We start from the raw sequence: 21,842 nt of genomic DNA on the forward strand, positions 1-21,842 counted from the left end.
AGTTCACCAATCCCTTGTTTATCCCTTCATTGCTCACCTAGAGGAAGATTCTCTGTCATCAAGACTTGAAATCCAGTTTTTATAAGTAAAAAAACCACATGGATGTCAACATATCTGCTCCTGAACGGTGCCTTGAAGCACAGGATAATCTAAAGGTAGGTACACACTATACAGATATATATCTGCAGATCGAATAGATAAGTCTGCAGATGATGGTCGTTCATACACACTGAACGGCCATCATCTGTGTCTGGCTGTGGGTCCCTTCGGCCGGGGGGGGGTGTCCCGGGAGACGGGGGTGTGCCCCGACCCCGCCCCGCGGCTGCCGCTGTGTGTGTACGGGTGGTCTGCAGACCGCCCGTACGCACATGCTGATGGACAGCATTGGCTGTGCAGCACAGCCAGTGCGATAGTCGGTGAACGACGACGTTCACCGACATATCGCGGGTACACACTTGCCGACAGGCAGCAGATATATTGGCCGATCAATTGATCGGCCAATATATCTGTCAGTGTGTAACCAGCATAAGAGCCAGTCATTCCAACCACAATGGCCTCAGGGCCTGATTCAGACCCACTCGCGAGTGCAAAGCGCTCGCAAGCATTTCGATTTTCCCCACACTGCGCATGCGCCGCCTCCAGCGTGCGCCCCAGTGAGCGACGGCAGCTCCTTCGCTTCGGGGCTCACTACAAGATGGGGTGGCTGTCGCTGGTGAGTGACAGCTCACTCCGTTTTGTAGGCAGGGAGGGGAGGTGGCTGCACAAACACAGGCGTTCCCTTAGGAACGCCTGCCGTTTGTGGGCGGCCCTACTGACATCTTTCGTAATGTCAGTAGTGGACTTCCTGCTCTATTAGAGCAGGAAGTCCACTCGGCCTTACAGGAGCCGAGACCCTCCCGCAGGGTCTCAACGCAAGCGCGATGGTCGCGATTTTCGCGACCATCGCCAGGTCGCTTGCAATAGCTGTGGGTGGTAAAAAAAAAACGCCCTGATTCAGAGCGGGCGCTCGCAAACAGGGAGTGCCTCTGAATCAGGCCCTCAGTTCGTTCTGATTATTTGTTAATTTGGTTACAAGCCACCTGTAGTTTAGCTGCAATTAGTGTTCATACTAGACTCCTGCCCGTTTTGCGACTGCTGACTTGTGCCCTACTCTTCTTTGGAGGACGCAAGCCACACAGACCATGGGGAAAACAACATAGAGCATTAGGAGATGGGTGGAGCAAAGGACTTGCACGGGGCCATAGCCCAACCCCCAGGAGGTTCACACCATTCACAGGTCAAGAGGAAGAACTCTGGGACTCCCGCGCAATGTTACCATTGGCCCGTCACACACATTCTGTCCGGGAGCAACGCATACTTACAGACTCTGCTGCCCACAGGGAATGCAGTTGAGAGACGAACCTTACATAGCCCGAGTTGGAGGGAGATGAGAAATTAGCTTCACATAGTGTAGTTAGTACCTTTTACCCATGTCTTGATTAGATTTCATATCTCTAAATATTTATTGCTGACACATTAGCAAAATAATTTATTTGTGGTCCTAGTACAATCTAAGCATATTTATTTATTTATTATGAATCCAACATGACAAACACCCTTCAATTAAGGAAAAAAAGGGAATGTCTCAAGACATAAGATATTTCCCCATTTTATATGGCAAATTATGCACTACTGTTAAGTATAATGGGAATTGTGGGCACTTCTGTGGCATAGCGTGAATTGTGGGCACTACTGTGTGGCATAATGTGAATTGGAGGCATTATTGTATATCAGGGCCGTAACAATACAAATGTGCCCTGTGCCAGCCCCACCCCCTGAGCATGACGTTGCACCTATGACACGATTTTGCGCAAAAGGGGAGGGCCCGGCAGCTCCAGTAAGTGCAACACTGACCAGGCATCCTGAGGATGCCTAGTCGGGTTTGCTTGTCTGGAGTGTCCAAAGGATTGCACTGCACAAGCGATCCTGGCTGCATGGTGCCGTTCCAGGCACCCTGCTAACCAAAAGCAAGGACTGGAAAATGGCTGCCGCCGCCATTTTTCCAGCGTTTTGCGCATGCGCAGTAGACTCCGGGCACTCTCTAGTGCCCACAGTCTACTAATGCTCCGATGGCTGGCCAGCAGCATCAGTTGGCTGCCAGGGAATGAGGAGGGGGTCCCGCATGGAGAGTGCACACGGGCCCCCTCCTCTCTTAAGACGCTCCTGGCCACGACGGTGCCACCCACCAGTCACACCCCCCTAGTTATGGCCCTGCTGTGTAGCGTAATGTGAAATGTACATAATAAAATGGAGACACTACTGTGAGGCACAATATGCATTAGAGCATTACAGTGTATTACAGTACTTATAATTTAACATTAATTATATTAATGTGAAAAAGATGACTATATACATCAAAATTCAAATGTGCCCTCCTCAGCATCCTATCCAAGTGTCTATCCATCACTCCCACGGTTGCCTGCATACCCACATTTTTTATCACCTGTGTGCAAGATGACTCCTCTTTCGATAAAGAGCTGTCCTGGCTATGGGCTTAATTCAGCAGTGCACGTAACCAGATTCCCGATGATAGGGAATCTGCGAAGGGCCAGTCCCATTCTGTGCATGTGCAGAACGTGTCTGCGACCCCGCACGTAAACTGCCAGCAGACTGTCAGTGATTGACAGCTGCCGTTTGGGGGCGGGGGCGGCGATGGCCTCCGTTTCCTGAAACGGAGGTGTGTCGCCACCGTTAGGGGGCAGGGAAGAAGCCAGGATCTCCGTCGGCCGGCAGGTGGTAGCAGTGGGACCCCCTTTCACTCTAGGGGTACATGGAGGGGTTTGATGGCATATAAGGTGCTTGTTGAGGGATCTGATGGCACATAAGGAGCACGTGGGGGGATCTGATGGCACATAAGGGGCATGTGGAGGTGTCTGATGGCACAAGGGGCCCATGGATGTAGTCTGGTGGCACATAAGGGGCATGTTGAAGGATCTGATGACACATGGAGGGGTTTGATATCACATAAGGAGCATGTTGAGGGGTTTGGTGGCACATGGAGGGGTCAGAGGGACATTAAAGTGTGGTAATAAAATGAGTAAATAAATAAAAAGGTCACAGTAGTTATGTGTCCAAAATGGAGAAATATCCCATTTTGTGGAAATTACACGCATAATACACAAAAGGACAATCGGGCTTACTAAAGTGGGAATATAGTGAACAAAGTGATGAATTGGCTTAAAAGTAAAACTAATATAGAGATTATATATATATATATATATATATATATATATACATATTTTATTATTTTGTGTTCCAGGAACCCTACCACCACCACCTATATACTGTAGATACTGTATTTATTGCATTTGTGCCCAGACCTACATGCCTTACAATACATGTGTATTTTACCCAGGACTACCTTACTGTATAAGAGTATGTGTTCAGTAATCTTTTTTTTTTTTTTTCTTACATGTTTCTCCTTTTCATCCTCTCCTCTTCTTGTCTTCTGATTGCTGCTGGGGCTTGACTCTGGCTTGCCAGGGCGGTGCGAGCTCGCTCCTCTTGCAGGCAGGCTGTTCTTCTTGAATGATGAATGAGATATTATTACATCACAGTGTCCTAACCCCTCACTCCCCTATCTCAGCACCAGTGCCGTTCTCCGGCATCCTCAGCAGGAGGTGGGGATTTAAGGGTAACCAGAGACAGCCAGCTGCCGGGCACACTGCTCTCGAATTATCCATGAGAGGTCTGCACCTGGGGCAGCAGCGGCCGTGCAGCCCTCCCTATGGTCCTGACTCTGATTGTTATACACACACAATCAGAGCAGCTGGGGAGCGGAGCACTCTGTTGGCCATCAGGCATGTGCATGCAATGCAAGCCAGCGGCGGCGCGGCCCTCCTAGTAATAAAATTATACCAACCCCCCCCCCCTGCCCGGCGGTAGGAGCGGGCCCCCACACTTTCTGCCTAGTGTTCGGGCCCAAGACTACCGTTTGTTCTGGGTAATGCATGAGTAAATGCACTGGTTGTTATTTTGTGGAGTGCTCGGTAGAGAGAGCTGCAGGAGAATAAGATAGTTCTAAAGCAGTGGTTCTCAGACTCGGTCCTCAAGACCCTACACAGTTCACATCTTTTAGGTCACCCACCAGGTGCACAGGTGTATTCATTACTCACTGACACATTTTAAAAGATCCACAGGTGGAGCTAATTATTTCACTTGTGATTCTGTGAGGAGACCTGGAAAACGTGCACTGTTTGGGGTCCTGAGAACCGAGTTTGAGAACCTGTGTTCTAGAAAAAAGATTCCTTCTGGCCCACTTCAGAATAAACCAGGAACATCCCATTAATGTGTGCCACGGGAGGCATAATGAGTAAAATAATATAAAGAAGATATTTATAACACAGATTCTGTTTCATAAATATCTGCTTTGCATTATTCTATCGTTCTCTAGTATCTCTACAGTTAAAATCAGTCAGGAGGCAGCAAGAGTGCTGCCTCCCGCTGACCATAGCAAAGCACAGAAGTGGAGAGCGGGCCATGCCACGGGCTGTAAAAATAGGGCAAAGCGGCACCTATAGAAATGCCGCATTGACAGGGACGTGCTTTTAGCCCATTTGAAAGTACGCCCCTGTGAGTCAGGTAGATGTGTTTGGACAGCAGATCCATCACTGGATCCACTGTCATCACTGGTTGGGTAGCGGGCATATGCGGCTGGGACACGGCGCAGGTTCGGGCTTTAGTGGCATAGGGACCCAGCAGAGAAAACTGGCACAGCTGCAGGCCTGGATCTGAGAGGATCCAGTCCCTGCAAGCCATTCTGCAGAGTTCGGCAGGGGTTCAAATTTAAAAAATGGTGCCTCCACATAATCTGTTAAATTCAAGATGGCTGCCGTGAACCAATCACAGCTCGCCACGTCATCTCCGGCCCCCTCTAGCTGGCTTATATAAGCCAGAGATGGCAGCGTCTGGCAGTGCGCCACCAGGGAAGGAGCGTGAAAGAGCTCCCGAAGATAGAAGACATCTGAAGCCCTGGGGAGGCGGTGGCCATACAAAAGAGCTTAAAGTCCACCACCCCCCCAGGTGAAGACACCAGAAGCCCCAGGGAGGTGGCCATCATGCAAAAGAACTTAAAGGCTTAAACTTTTATTAAAAAATGAAGTGTCTTGTATTTATTTTAATATTTTCTTTACAGGAGCCAGCGGGCCCTTAATATCCGGGTATGTAGGCACTTGTGATTCTCCAAGTGCCGGCATGCTGGGGCAGGCTTGCTGGGAACTGTAGGCCTCCTGTAAAGGGACAATATTTTCATACCATGAACTCCGCACTCACTGCTACCAAAGCTGCGGGGCATGGCACTGGGATTTCCTAGGAATTCCAGCCCTGGGCTGACTAGTTTAGGGGTGGTTAATGTGATGGCAGGGGGACCCCACACTGAGTGTACCCCCTGCTATGGCATTATCCTCCTGGCTGGTTCAGCCTGTTGCTGGTTCCTGTTAAATAGGGGGAACCCTGCGATGTTTTTATTTTTAATTTTTTTTTATTTAGTGTTAATCAGCCAGTGCCTCCCCAGCCATTGACCTCACCGCACGTCACTGGTGTGCTCTCATTGTACTTATTATTACAGGTCAGTGATATACAAATACATAGGCTATATACAGTGGCATCCCTACCTGTCTGTGCACCCGGTGTGGCAGGCTTGTCCGCGCGCCGTCAAATTAGGGGGCGTGGCATCGCGGCCTGCCCCGAAAATCTGTTTTTTTTATTTCTCACAGGGGGTGCGGGAGGTGCAGGCTAGCCTCGGGGACCAGCCTGTGTGAAGTGCCGGCTCCCTCACTGTGCTAGGCGCTGAGTGCTGAAAGTAATACAGCACACGGCTCCTGTCACTGAGGGGGAGCCAGCACTTTGGTGTCACCCCTCTGTTGGTGACACTCTGGTGAGGCCCGCACCCCCCTTTGACGCCAGGGGCTATATATACACTATAGACTGCACTTGTGCTACAGAATACGCCAGTTGTTGTTGGTAAGAGTGTGTGTATATATGCAGTGGTGATTGAAAGTTTGTGAACCTTTCAGAATTTTTTTAGATTTCTGCTGAGATTTTCACACAAGTCCTAAAAGTAGATAAAGAGAACCAAATCAAACAAATGAGACAAAACAAGTTGACATGCTAATTTTTTTTATTGATTATATCTGTGAGTGTCAAAAGTATGTGAACCTTTGCTTTCAGTATTTGGTATAACCCCCTTGTGCAGCAATAACTGCTTCTTAGTGTTTCCTATTATTGTTGATTTAGACCTGAACATTGGCTTGGAGGAATTTGACCCCATTCCTCTGTTCAAAACGGTATACAATCGGGAAGACGGCTGCCTTAATACCGACAGTCGGCTTCCCGACTGTCATATCCCGGCGAGGGGGAAATGCCGGGCGTCTAGATGTAGACGCCTGACATTTTCCCAACGATGGGAGACAGGAGCCCGGCATCCCGATCGAAGGGATGCCAGGCGCCGCGAGCAGACAGCCGCGGGGGGGACTTAGGGTTAGGCACCCCCCGGGAGGGTTAGGGTTAGGCTAGGGGGAGGGAGGGTTAGGGATGGCACCCCCAGGGGGGACTTAGGGTTAGGCACCCCCCCCGGGGGACTTAGGTTTAGGCAGCGGGGAAGGGGGGGGGGATTAGGGTTAGGCACTTGGGGGGGAGGTTAGGGTTAGGCACCCCTAAGGAGGGTTAGGGGGTTAGGTTAGTAAGTACTTACCTATCGACGATCGGGATTTCCAGTGCTGTCGGGCTTCCGCTGCCTGGAACTCTGCTTTTTTCGGCCAGGCGCTGCCGGGAATCGAACCGTCGGCCATGCGGCCGGCAGTATTTCATACCGATTCCGTTCAAAACAGCTTCAACTCTGTTTTGTTGGTGGGTTTCCTCCCATGAACTGCTTGCTTCAGGTCCTTCCACAACATTTCGATTGGATTAAGGTCAGGACTTTCACTTGGCCAAACTTTAAATTTGTTTTTCTATAACCATTCTTTGGTCGAATGACTTGTGTGCTTTGGGTCGTTGTCTTGCTGCATGACCCACGTTCTCTTGAGATGCTGCTCATGGACATATGTCCTGACATATTGTCCTGAATATTCTGGTATAATTCAGAATTCATTGTCCCATCAATGATGGCAAGTCGTCCTGGGCCAGATGCAGCAAAATAGGCCCGAACTATGATATCACCACCACCATGTTTTACAGATGGTATGAGGTTTTAATGCTGGAATGCAGTGTTCTCCTTTCTCCAAACATAATGATTCTCATTTAAACCAAAATGCTTTATTTCTACTTCAGGGTCCATAGGGGGTCCACCGGGTTGACCTTGGGGTATAGCTGGATCTGGATCCATGGGCACCACGCAGATAAAGCTTTGCTGCTCCCAGGATGCACTTGGGTCCGTCCTCCTCTATACCCCGCCCCCGGCCACAGGCACCTCAGTTTTAGTTGGTGCCCGGCCGGAGTCTGGTCACCCTGCACAGTGGGGCTGCATAAGCAGCCCCTAAGCTTTATTCTTTATTTATTTTTTTTTTAAAAAGAAGATTTTATTATTTTATTTTTACTGTCTTCAGAGCGGCAGCATCAGACTGTCCATCTGGACGTCTACGCTGCCGCTCCAACAGCCCCGCTGGTGCTGCGACGCCGGTACTGATCCGGGGATCGCAGCGGGACCCCGGAGTCAGTACTAGCGTGGCTCCGGGACCACCCAAGGACTGCTGCCGGACTGAAGGGGCCAGGTAAGCCGCGTGCAGCGCTGTCAGCTCTGCACGCGGGGAAAATGCAGTCTTCATGCTGCCGGTCTCTGGGGACAGACCGGCGGCGCTAGTAGCGGCGGCGGGCTCCCCCTCTTCAGGAATACCCCGCGTGTCCGCTGGCCCCCGGGGTGTAAGTACCGGCGGGGAACCGGCTTCCCCGGGGGTTTAGTACTAGCAGGGGAGGCAGCCTTCCCTGCTTCAGTGCTCCTCCCCTCAGCCCAGCGCGCCTTCTCTCATGTGTGCTGGCGTCGCTGGGCTGTTATCTCCTGGCCACTCCTCCTCAGAGCTCTCTGACGGCCATCTTCCTCAGGCAGCATCGCAGAGCTCCCAGGCAGGCTTCCAGTGGACCAGTCCCCCTGCGTACCTCTCCCCCTGGACAGTGTTCGCAGCGCTATAGCCCTCCCAGACACTGAATCTGGGAGGTTGATTGTAGCGGAAGGTGCAGAGAGTAATACTTCTCTGCATGGTATGTGACTTTTTGCTAGTGCTGCTGTCTGTGCTTATTTTCTACTTACTGTCAGCTTTTTACCTATCCCTTTCCTTCTCCTACGGCCCGCAGGTGCGTGGGGGAGGGGTGTTCTTTCTGTGTACCTCACTTATATAAATCTACGTATTTGTGAGGTCCGTCACATACTGCGGTGTGCTCCTCAGTACCATATTGTGGGCTGTTTGGGTTGCATACTTGGGAGTGCGTGGGTGTTATACGCCTTACCTCGTTTCGGTGAGACACTTTTTTTTGCAAAAAAGTTCGTGTCATGTCTGATGAGGGGAATGAGCGCTCCGAGGCTCCTGTGTTGTTGTCCTGCCGACGCTGTTCGGCAGGGGTTGACGGGGCAGATTTGTCTCAGGACGGTCTGTGCGGGCGGTGCCAGTTGGTACCTGGACCCTCTAAACCCCCGGTGGCGCAGGATCCTCCATGGGCAATGTTTACGCAAGTGCTGGCATCAATCGTGGACCGACTTGCGGTCCTGACTGCGGCCCCTTCTAGGGCGTTGCCCCAACCTACCATGCCCTGTTCCCCCGGTGTGACTCGTCTGGTGCAGTCTCCTCCCGGGTCTCAGACCGTGGGTCCTTATGCGGGTTTGCCGGTATACGTGCAATCCCCCACGGTGCCGCAGCAGTCGATGGTACGTTTTCAGGGGTATCCTCAGGCAGTACCCCCGCCTTGGGTGGACGTCCTCTCCAGCTCTGTTCAGAGTCTGGCGGCTTCGTCATCGGCTTTTCAACATATGTTGCACCGTGATTTGCCCCCACGGGCGTCCAAGCGTTCCGTTCCGGCTTCACTGGCGGCTCAGTTCACGGACACGGACGTGTCTTCGGATGACGGGGAGATCCATGAAGACTCTGACTTGGATGCCGGGGCCCAGGAGATGGAGGCTAAGTCTTCCATTAATGTGCCGGCATTGGTTAGGGCGGTGCGGGCCATCCTTCACATTGAGGAGGATGTGCCCGCCCCCAGGTCAAAATACCCAAATTTTAAAAAGGCCAAGGTAGCTTCGACGGTTTTTCCCCTGTCCGATCAATTGACGGATCATATGGCAGGGGCCTGGCAGTTGCCCAGCAAGAGGTTCCAACCGCATCTGTTTCCGGAGGCTCATTGCAGGAAGTGGGAACTCCTCCAGCGGTGGATTCCCACGTTACCCGCTTAATTAAAAGCGCTACGCTGCCTTTGCCGTCGATCTCCTCCCTGAAGGATCCCACGGACAGGAAGGTGGAGACTTGTTTGAAGTCTATCTACTCTCTCTCGGGGGGCGGTGGCCCGTCCATCCATGGCCATCTCTTGGGTGGCTAAGGCCATCGAGAGCTGGGCCAATGCTTTGGAGGATACCTTTCCGGAAGATGCTCCGGAGATCCAGAGAGCGTTGATAGGTCAAATGAGGGATGCGGCTTCCTACATTGGGGAAGCATCGTTAGACGCAAGCCTGCTAACCTCTCGGGTGTCGGCTGCAGCTGTGTCGGCGCGTCGGTCCTTGTGGCTGAGGTCTTGGAGAGCTGACGCTGACTCTAAAAAGGGACTGGAGGCCTTACCTTTTAATGGGGAGTTGCTTTTTGGTCCAGACTTGGACAAAATTGTGGACACTCTGGCTAAGTCTAAATCGGCCTTCCTCCCTTCGGCTTCTGCTCCTACCAAGGTACGGAGCTCTGCTTTTCGGTCCTTTCGGGTTCAGGGCAAGGCAAAAGGTCAGTCCTTCCCGAGGCAGTCGACGACCAAGGCCGCTTCTAAGCCCAAGAAGCAGCCCTGGAGTGCCAGGCGCCCTTCTTCCAAGCTGGAAGATAAACCTTCTGCCTGATGGGACGGGCCTCCCTCTGGGGGACCCCAGAGTGGGAGGCCGACTTCTTCTATTTGCCCAGTGCTGGCACAATACCACCACGGATGCCTGGGTTCGAGAAGTGGTCTCCCAGGGGTACGCCCTGTCTTTTCGGCACAGACCGCCCCACCAGTTTTTCTGCACGAGTCCTTCTCAGGATACGACCAAGTCTTTACAGATTCAGGAAGCTATAGAGTCCTTGCTGACAGCAGGGGTCATTGTTCCCATTCCTCAATTACAACGAGGGACGGGGTTCTATTCTTCTCTGTTTCTGGTGCGGAAACCCAATGGTTCTCATCGCCCTATCCTCAACTTGAAGTCTCTAAACAAATTCCTCAGAGTTCCCAAGTTCAGGATGGAAACGTTACGTTCCATCATTCTGGCGATGGAACCGGGGGATTACATGGTGTCCCTGGATATCCAGGACGCCTACCTCCATGTTCCGATAGCACCTTCGCACCAGCGGTATCTGAGGTTCGCTATCCTTCAACACCATTACCAGTTCCGGGCGCTACCCTTTGGTCTCTCCACGGCACCGAGGGTGTTCAGGAAGATTATGGCGGTCATGGCCGCACATCTTCGGAACCAGAATGTACGGCTACTACCGTATCTGGACAACCTCCTGTTGCTGGCGAGTTCCCCGGAGGTACTGCTTCATCATCTCCACTTGACGGTCGCTTGCCTGCAAGCGCACGGGTGGCTGATAAATTGGAAAAAGTCCTCCCTGATTCCATCTCAGCGGATGGTTCATTTGGGAGCCCTGCTGGATTCTCGTCAGCAAAGGACCTTCCTGACCCCGGAGAAGGTCTCCTCCCTGCAGCTGAGGATACACAGTTGCCTGAGCAGTTGCCGCCTGTCGGTCCATTCGGCTATGAGGGTTTTGGGCTCCATGGTGTCAAAATTCGACATTGTGGAATTTGCCCAGTTCCATTCCCGGCCTCTGCAGGGGCTGATTCTATCGGAATGGAACGGGTTACCTCACCGGATCCGCTCTCAGTTGCTGGTGTTGTCCCCGGAGGTTCGGCAGTCTTTGGCTTGGTGGCTTCAGACAGCTCATCTGGTCGAGGGGCGCCCCTTTTGGATCCCGGACTGGGTCCTGCTCACGACGGATGCCAGTCTTCGGGGTTGGGGGGCAGTGACCGGCTCGTTGTCACTTCAGGGTCGTTGGTCTGCGGAAGAAGCTCTTCTTCCCATCAACATTCTGGAACTGCGGGAGGTTTATCGGGCCCTGCAGTCGTCCGGTCCCGCTCTTTACGGACGGGCGGTTCAGGTGCAGTCCGACAACGCCACCACGGTGGCGTATATCAACCACCAAGGAGGAACTCGAAGTCGGGAAGCAATGTCGGAGGTGTCTCGCATCCTTGCTTGGGCGGAGTGTCACATTCCAGCGATCTCGGCAGTCTTCATTCCCGGAGTCCTCAATTGGGAGGTGGACTTCCTCAGCCGTCACGACGTGCATCCCGGGGAATGGTCGCTTCACCAAGAGGTGTTTCAGCTACTCGTGGACAGGTGGGGGCTGCCGGAGCTGGACTTGATGGCCTCCCGTCACAATCACAAGTTGCCAGTTTACGGGTCAAGGACAAGAGACGCAGGCGCCAGTCTGGTAGACGCGCTGTCGGTGAAATGGACGTTTCACCTGGCGTATCTGTTTCCTCCGATATCCTTACTTCCTCGGGTTCTGCGGAAATTCAAGCAGCTGGTTCGTGCTGGTTGCTCCGGCGTGGCCCAGACGTCCTTGGTACTCCGATCTGAGGTGTCTCTCCATCGACGCTCCGTACCTTCTTCCTCAGCGTCGGGACCTGTTGTCTCAAGGGCCCTGCCTTTACCCGGATCTGGGTCGGCTGTCTTTGATGGCGTGGCTCTTGAGACAGCCGTCTTGAGATCTAGGGGTTTCTCCAGTTCAGTCATTGGTACCATGCTTAGGGCACGCAAGCCTGCCTCCGCATGGATTTACAACAGGGTGTGGCGCACTTACTTTCAGTGGTGTGAATCCAGAAACTATGATCCTCAGGTGTTCCGGATTTCCAGAATCTTGGAGTTCCTTCAATCAGGTTTGGACCTCGGCTTACGCCTGGCCTCTCTGAAGGTTCATGTGTCTGCTTTGTCCGTGTGGTTTCAGCAACGGATTGCTACACTACCGGATGTTCACACCTTTTTCCAGGGTGTTCTCAGGATACAGCCTCCCTTCGTGCCTCCTGTGGCTCCTTGGGACTTGGCGGTGGTGCTACGGGTCTTGCAGGGTCATCCTTTTGAGCCTCTTGAGGTGGTGGACCTCAAGTGGCTGACGTTCAAGACCGTTTTTCTCCTAGCAATTGCTTCTGCCAGGAGGGTGTCAGAGTTGGGGGCGCTTTCCTGTCGCCCCCCTTTTCTGATTTTTCATCAGGACAGAGCGGTGCTCCGCACTCGTCCTGAGTTTTTGCCCAAAGTGGTCTCGAAGTTCCACATTAATCAGGAACTTGTTGTGCCAGCTTTTCAGTCACCTGATCTTTCAGCTGGTGAGGCTTCCTTAGATGTAGTCCGGGCACTTAGAATCTATGTGGATCGGACTGCTTCGGTTAGGAAGTCGGATTCTTTGTCCTCTTCGGTTTTCACAAGAGGGGTTGGCCTGCCAACAAGCAAACGTTAGCCTGTTGGCTTCGTTCCGGTATTTGTGAGGCTTATGCACAGGAGGGTTTACCTGTGCCAGCCTCTGTTAAGGCTCATTCCACTCGTTCTGTGGGTCCCTCTTGGGCTGCTAGACGTGGCGCCTCCGCTGTTTATCTGTGTAAGGCGGCCACTTGGTCTTCAATTCAAACGTTTTTGAGGTTCTATGCGCTTGACACTTTCACCTCTCAGGATGCATCCTTTGGGCGCCAGGTACTCCTTTCAGCACAGGAGCGTCCCCGCCCGTAGTTGAACTGCTTTGGGACATCCCCAAGGTCAACCCTGTGGACCCCCTATGGACCCTGAAGTAGAAAACAAGAGATATGGTAAGAACTTACCTTTGTTATCTCTGTTTCTACGAAGTCCATAGGGTCCACAGGGCGCCCGCCCTGACGCACCTGGCTTCAAATGGGCTGTGTGGCTGGACACCGGTTTTCTGTCTCCCATTTCTGTGAGTGTGGTTTCTTGTGTGTTCCAGTCTTCCTTCTCTCTGTTTAGTCTCCTCCTCCGGCCTTAGCTGCTTACCAACTGAGGTGCCTGGGGGCGGGGTATAGAGGAGGACGGACCCAAGTGCATCCTGGGAGCAGCAAAGCTTTAACTGCGTGGTGCCCATGGATCCAGATCCAGCTATACCCCAAGGTCAACCCTGTGGACCCTATGGACTTCGTAGAAACAGAGATAACAAAGGTAAGTTCTTACCATATCTCTTGTTTTTGGACTCATCTGTCCACAAAACATTTTTCCAATAGTCTTCTGGCTTGTCCATAAGTGTCACATATCAATTTACTCAGCACAGTTTCCTGGTGTGTCTTAGTGATGCATTTTCGTCCAAAACGACTCTCGACACTAGCAGAGTTGCACGGGACTTGGCGGCTTACTCACGCCAGGCATATCACGCTGCATGGCGTATTGAAGCTAGATGAGCAAGGACACAACTGTATGTCGAAGCAAATTGTCACTATCCACCAGACTGCAAACCTCAATTTTTGGGTCCAGGTGGTGACTGGCTCTGCTGTTTCTCTCCTATGGAGTTCACTGGGCTGTGCCTTTTTTTTAGCTGGGCCCGGGCAGCGGCGCTCTATGGGTGCCACCATCTTGGATCTCCTTCCATCTCCTGTCGGCCAAGCCAGGATTCCTCTTCACAGGAGTGCCAATGACCAATCAGCCATCTATTATTGGGCGGCCTAGTTAAAACTTTCCTCGTCTCTGCAGCTTTGCTTGATCTTTATCCATGCGGACTGTTGTGAAAATGCTTCTGGTGATTCTGCTACTCTGTTAGCTAGTATTTTCCAGTTCCTGCATTCATTGCTCCTGCAGGTGAATCTCCTGTTGCTGCTCACTTGTACCGCAACATTCCTCCAGTCATTGCTCCTGCAGTGATTTTCCTGTTGCTGCTCACTTGGACTGCAGCATGGAGAGCTGCAGTGTTTGAGGCAGGTCGGAATTTACTCAGGAGCTGCGCGACTGCCCGGTCTGCGTCAATGTTACAGATGTTTGCGCTGTTGAACGTCGTCAGACAGATCTGGGAAGGCAGCAGTGGACGTCCCTAAGCTCAGGAATGCTTTTGGAGACATTAGCATATTTCCATTAAATATTGCAGCTTCGATTGCATTAGCCCAAATCTTGGAATCAGGCCCTCTAACTGCAGTGCTACTTTAGTTCCTGCATACTCTGAGGCTGATTCAGAGATGGGTGCTTATGTAAAAAGATGCCCACTGCTGACTTCCCTGATCCGATGCGTCTGAAGACACAGTCTTCGAATCAAATGTGTGACCATCGCACATCTGATTACCCCTGAGGTTACAAAGCTGGGGCCAGGGAAGCTACATCCAAGAACGCAACTACTGTCTTAGGCACGCCCAGAAATCTGGGCTGACACTCCCCACCCTCCATTTTCTGGAGTGCTGACCGTCACCACACCCAGACACCAGCAGCATGTCAATCCTGCTCGGCTTTTGGAGCACTGTGAGTAACATCGGTGACCCAGATCAGCACATGCGCATTGTGGCTCATGTGCAGATCTTAAAACATCAGAGATGTGCGTCAACATCAAATTAATATACATCTCTGAATCTGCCCCTCTGTCCTGTTATGCCTCTCCTCCTACAGTATACCCTGTGCCTGCACCTTTCATTTCCCTCATATGCCTCACTCAGTCCTACCCTATGTTGCCGCGACCTGCAAATGATTTGTGATACAGTGGTTTATTCATAAAGATAGTGAATTGGGTCACGGTAAATTTCAAGACAGATCGCATCATATCAATGCAATATATCTTGAAGTTACCGAGTGAGTCAATAATACTTACCCATCTTGCGATGTCCCACGATATTCAGCCTTCTCAGGGAAGTAGCAGATCAGTGCAATCTGGATAATTCGGCCTCTGTGTCCTGGCCCAGGGATACTGCACATGCTCCGATGCAGTTTAGATATGCACATTTAGAGAGCCTGTGTGGGCAAGCGAATCGACCATGGGGAAGGGGGGTGCTTGTGTGTGTATTTGCCGGACTGTTCCGTGCCCTGGTGCTGTGGCCACAGGACAGTGTGGAAGTATGGAGAGGAAAGCTTCCTGCTTCCTCTCCGTCCTCCCCTTTTTGTCTGGCGGTGGGCTGTGAGTGCTTTCTCCCATCAGGAGGCTCATTACGTCATCCTGGGATGGCAACTTTTTTATTTTTGGAGAAGTGAAACGGAAAGCAGAGCATTCTGCGCTTCTCTGAATCATTCTCCCCATACTAGTGTATGGGACAGTGATGTCTACTATAATCAGGGGCACCGCTTGGGAAATCTGAGATTTCTCCAGGGTTACACCTTTCTCTGAATTGGACAAAGTAGTGAAAAGCCCTGTTATCATAGTGGGAGAGTGATAAAGGGCTTATCACTGCTGCAGACCCCATAATCTCTTCATTCCTTTCATTCCCAGATCTCTCCATGGTCTGTTCATGGATGACTTCCTGCATGTAATCACTAGCACTGGTATGAGGACTTACCATCTAATATGTGGCCACTTATAGCCATGAAAGAATTGTATATCAATGCATTTTGGTGAAGCCTTCCCTATAGACACCTGGCTCTAGCTGGAGGCTATAATAGGTAGGGAGAAGCACTTAATTGGACTTTATGACTTTTCTCCCTTGGATAAATAGGCAGGTCAGTCTGACCAGAGGTAGCCTTGTCTTGTAGGGCCCTAGGAAAACATCTCACATTACTATCAGTTTTCCTTTTTGTTCAATTATCTGTAGATACTGTAGATGAATCGGTTTCCCCAGAACAGTCTACTTTTTTCCACCTCTTCTCACTGGGCTTGTTTTCTTTTAATATTTGCTGACTGTACTGCAGCCTCCCTACCCTTACCCCACATTTCCTGCTAAAAAGCCAGAAGAGGGGATGTGGCTTGGGCGTCGAAGAGACTAGACACATTTCCACAAAGCTCCACAGCTCATAGGGATCTATTTCATACTTTTGAATAAATGTACAAAAAATTGGGTACCGTAGATTTTGAAAGTAACGTCCCTGATGGGGGCATGTTCTGCTTCACCCTAGGAGTAAGTCCAGCTCCACCCATAGGCATATCTAGTGCTACCAAGAGACATGTCTAGCACCACCAGGTAGGACCTATAACACTAATGCATTATCTTGTTGCTGGAGCTTGACAATGGGTCCTAACTTTTTTAACTATTTAATATCTCTCACCTTTAACAAATAAATCTTTAACGTCTAATAAATGTAATTAGATAAAAATATATAAAAGTAAAATAAAAAAGTACTTGTTATGCAAGCCTGGTGTCAATTGATTGACATTATCTTCATTCTTCTTGCTGTTCGCTGATATAAACTGGTTAGTGCATGTGTGCTAACCCGGACTTTTGCAAATGCATGAGGTCACATCATCACAAGATTGATGTCCAGTCATATTATGTGCACAAGCACATTTGCAAAGTTATGGAGGCACAGTGGGGATCTGTGAGGTTAGCCTACTTTCCCAGGAGTACGGGGGTTTCCCAATATTCTGACGGAATTCCTGGAATGTCCGTGTGATTGAGTCAGTATTAGACTATACAAAGATGTTAGCTGCCAATATATTCCTGATCCTGATCTTGACTTTTATTGATTTGAAGATTGTTTTTTCATATTTCCTTCCCCCAACCTCTCATATTGCTTTTTTTGTTTTTTTATGTTCTTTACCCCCTCCATCTCCATAATTATCTTTTATAAAAAAATAAGAGTGGCACACAGTTCATACCTACTTTCATTCTCATAGTGATGAAATAGGTTATAGCTAATTCAGTCTGGGACATTGGAACTGGAAAAACATCAGTAGCCTATCACCACAAAGTAAAAGGAGTTGGACAAGCGAGTCATTGGGGTAAATGTAATAGCCTGCGACTTGCAGGCATTGGCGAGTTCGCGTGAGTCTGCATGATGCTGTAAAGAATCAATCACCTGGTTTTGCCTTTTACATTGCCCCTTTAAAACATCGCGCAGACTCTCCGGGAACTTGTTTATGCCTGCAAGTCGCAGACTATTACGTTTACCCCATTATCTCCAAACTAGAATAGGCTACAGCAGTGTATGGTCAGAGGCTTATATCTGGTAATGCTTCAGATGTGCTTGCAAGTCCTTTTTGCGGACAGATTTTGTGAGTTTTAGCACTGTGCATTCTCTGTAGACGAGCGCATGCATCTATGGGTGATTCCAAGTCGTATACATTTGAGTTACAACTCCACTTGCTGGTGAATTGTTATAACTGGGCTGTTTGCATGTTGGTGTATATAGTTGGAATTAGGTGAACATATATACGCAGAGGTCCATCTGATTTCAGACTTATCTCTTGCACCAGGTGTACGGCTGGTGCAAGTGTGCGATGATAATATGACGGTTATTTTAACAAACCTATGGATGGGTGGTGCGGCTGCATTGATGCATATGGGTGAATATATGCACTTAGTTCCTGCAAAGTGTAAATGCACCCAATTCTCAGTCAGCCCCTCTGAGTCTATCACATGCTGCACATATGAGAAATATAGCCATGTATATAATGTATTCAATGTTTGGTGCATTTAGTCCATGTCATGTATAACATTTGTTGTAGTATTAAAAGCTAACACTAGAGGTCAGAAGTGCCATAGAAATGCTATAATGTTTTTTAGAATATAACACATTATTGCCCCCTAATGTTTGAATGATTGCACTGCAAAACCATGTATAATTATTACTTATTATGGGACTATTCATCATCGATAAATGGCCCGGTAACCATGTTTAATTATTATTATTATTTATATGGCGCCACAAGTGTTCCGCAGCGCCTTACGTAGTACATAAACAAATAGGTGACCAGTGACTTACAGTACAATACAATACAATACAATACAATGCAGGACATGGATAATATACATTGCTACATTAGCGACCATAACACCCAGATAAGCAGCAGACCTTAAGCAACCAAGTGTTAGGTGCCCTAGTGTGGAGTAAGAATTAGATGAAAGTAAAGTAGGGAGAAGCACAAGAGGGTAGAGGGCCCTGCTCGTAAGAGCTTATTATATCTTTATTTAGAGTTTTGTATAACAACAAGGGAGAAAATATATAACACAGCAGTAAGGTGGCACACAGAACAGCTAAAGTAACTACAGTTGTGTGATAGTAAGAGTATAAGTAATACAAGGGTATAGGAAAAAGAGAAAAAAAAAGGGAAAAAACTGTTGGGAGCAGAGCAAAAAAAAAGTAAATGTATATCTGGAACAAACCAAGTTGCCAAATAAAGGGGTGCAAATTATATATATTTACCATGCATGGAAAGTACTGACTACCTTTGCATGTAGCCCACAAACAGCTGGACAGCTTTATTCTTACATCACAGTTTCGATATGAGTATGGACACAGCCCTCCAAATCTAAATCTCTGCACATTTTATATCTCCCCAACCTGCAGTGCTACATGGTATAACCATGTAAAAGGGGGCGTGGGCTGATCGTAAAGGAGGCGTGTGCTGATGACACCCCCCCGTTTACATCACTAATGGGGTATATGCTTCCCCCAACTCTCCCCCCCCCCCCCCCACCGCGGGACACTGCGGCCCGTGGGCGGGACAGTCCCAGAAAAATGGGACTGTCTCGCTAAATGCGGGACAGTTGGGAGGTATGCTTTATGCTCTTAGTTTGCGAATCATTCAGTGTGTTGGCACCTTTACTTGCTCTATTTTGCTTTGCTCCCAACTCAGAGTCAGCCCTTAGGCATGCACTGCTACATTGGGTAGGGCAGAGTGTAGAAAGCGCGAGGAGGGAGGAGATCGAATGCAAGTGAAACAAGGTTTGCAGTATTATTTGTTTTTATTCTTTTTCCTGGACCTGAAAAATGTCTGTAGACAGTGGGGGATGTTTATTATAAAACCAATTACATGTTTGCTTTTATTTTCTAAACTGTATTAGAATAGTTACAGAATCCATGCTTCACAACATATGGGAGGTGGAAACAGGGACCGTGTTGCCATGGTACCCGAAAGGGGCATGGTCTTGTGGCAAGGGGGCATGGCCTCACATTTCAACCTTGTTTCCATCTGGGGCATGCGCAGTGCTCTCCGAGCTGCTGGGTTGCCACCAGGCTCTATCCCACACTGCATGCGCACGGCATCTATTCACCCGCTGCGGTGAGACAGTGCTCCCCCAAACTTTCCCCCCTGTGCGGGCACTGCTACACACAGGTGGGGCAGCGGGACAGTGACCAAAAAGGAGGACTGTCCCGTCCAAAGTGTGATGGTTGGGGGCTATGCTGAATCTGATTGACTGTCAGTACAGCACCCGTTTTAATGAAGAATAAAACCAAGACAGATATTTTCATTTCATGACTCACCGCTCAGTAAGTAAGAAAGTAGTCTTAGGAAAGAGGTCATTTCAACTGCTACAGTTTTGGTTTAATAATGATGATATGCATAATATCTGCCTGTTTGTGGCCCTTGAGACTTGGGGGTAAATTTACTAAATTGCAGGATTATGGTTTCCGAAACCAACACTTAGTAAATTGGACAATTTTATCTTAGGGTTGCTGACATTGAGGACGCCAAAAACGGTTGATTTGACATAACTGAAATTTAATAAGTTTACCCCTTAGAGTTGCTCCATATAGCTCATTCGTATGGGCGCTATTGTCTAATGTCGTATTTGTTCTGGTGTTGACCCTGATTTAGATAATTTTCGATCAGGTAATGGATAATAATGGAGATTACCTGATACAAAAACAGACCAGACTGGCACTGTGGGGTCTATGTACTAAGGGCTCCATTTACTAACGAAGTTGATCCATTACAAACTTGTCGTGTATGTTAATTACAGCCGGAAGTATTTATCATGACAGATACCGTGGCAGCGCTATTTTAATTTCATGTCTTCATAAGAAATAGCAGCATGATACTATGTAACAACGAGTGGTATTTGTCACTTCTCGCTTGTTGTTTTAATTGAATCTCTCGAGCCTCATGCATCTGTCAAACTGCGCTCACAAGAGCTGCGGTCCTGTTGGCCAGCATCCAGGTCACAGCAGCCGGTGTTCCCCTTCTCCCCCCCCCTCCTTCCCGCAGCAGCCAGCACACCCCTTCCACCCTTCCGCTGCAGCTGGCGGACCCCCCTTTGTCCCTCCAGCAGCAGCCGGCAGCCCCCACCTTACTCCCTTCCGCAGCAGCCGGCGGCCCCCTTCTGCCTCCCTCCCGCAGCAGCAGCCAGCTGCCCCTTTCCTCCCTACCTCCCGCAGGACCCCAGCACACAGCTGACTACCTCAGGCTCCCCTTCCCTGCGAGGCAGCTGCAGCAGCCTCCCTCCCAGCCCCAGCAAACAACACACTGGGCTAGGAAGGGAGGTTACTGCTGCTGCCGGGCAGGGATCCGAGGGGAGCCAGCTCTCACTGCGTATGTGCCAGGAATGCTAACATACGGCACATGCGCCCATTACAGTAAATACATTTCTTCTCTCTAAACAGCGCTGGAAGGATTTTTAACGATACCACTCGCCAGTGAGCAAGCCATTAATAAATTCAAGTAAAAAACAAAAACAAATTGGCAGCTAGCGGTAACACTACATAGCGTAGCAGGACAAATTCGTTTGTAAATGGAGCCATAAGTCTTGGAGACAGAAAGTTGATGGAGATAAGGAGCCAAATGTAATAGGGTGAGAGTTTAGTAAATGTGAGAGTTTAGCAGTACAACTCTCACACTAATACATTGATCGAGTTGTATTTTCAAAACAGGAAACACCTGGATGAGACTTTAAATCTTGAGACATTTTTGAGTCTGAAAAACATGTGAGTTTGCTGTTCTGTGACTTTATTACATTGGCTGAGTTTAGAAATGTGACAGTTTTCTCTCATATTTTCTAAACTCTCACCCTATTACATTTGGCCCAAAGTATCAACCAATCAGCTCCTAAATGCCATGTTTCTTGCTGTGTTTGAAAAGTGACAGTTAAGAGCTGATTGGTTGGTACTTTATCTCCATCCACTTTGTCTCTCTCCAAGGCTTAGTACATAGACCCCTATATCACTGCATGTGTGACATCCCAAATCTATTGTGGGCCAGCACAGGCTGTGATATTGCAGCATATATGACACACAGCAGACAACATTGATGGACAATAATCATTATTGGATATGTTAGTAAATGTGAATAAATGACCATAGATGGCTGATTTAGTTCTGTGCAGGTGTGATCATCTTCTGAACATACAAACCGACCTTAGTCATGCCAGACAGGACACCTACTGTACATGCATGGGTTCCCAGTGGTCTAAAATGTCGACACCAGAATGTCGACATGGCCTGAATGTCGACACAGATATTATGTTGACATGTCGACGTGGTTGTAATGTCAAACATTGTGCATATTTTTTTTTTGCTGTGATAGCCCTAAATCCCACCCAAAACCTAACCTAACTGCAGCCTAACAATAAACCTGTATTGTCGACATTGACTGTTAACAATGACCATATTGACAAAATGACCATGTTGACATTATGGGGGTCATTCAGACCCACTCGCGAGCGGCTGTCCGCTCGCAAGTGGGTCGATGGTCCCCACTGCGCATGCGCACGACGGAGGGAGCTCCGTCGTGCGCATGCACGAGACCCGACGAGCGAAGGACTTT

At 49.4% G+C, this 21,842-nt stretch overlaps 1 protein-coding gene across 1 annotated transcript in view; it reads left to right on the forward strand.

Annotated features, from left to right (window-relative positions):
• Nucleotides 1-21,842, forward strand: part of STOX2 (storkhead box 2) — a 308,412-nt gene that overhangs the window by 58,258 nt on the left and 228,312 nt on the right. The window lies entirely within an intron of this gene.

Source organism: Taudactylus pleione, unplaced genomic scaffold (assembly GCF_031769625.1).
Source record: "Taudactylus pleione unplaced genomic scaffold, aTauple2 ptg000408l, whole genome shotgun sequence".
Lineage (NCBI taxonomy): Eukaryota > Metazoa > Chordata > Amphibia > Anura > Myobatrachidae > Taudactylus > Taudactylus pleione.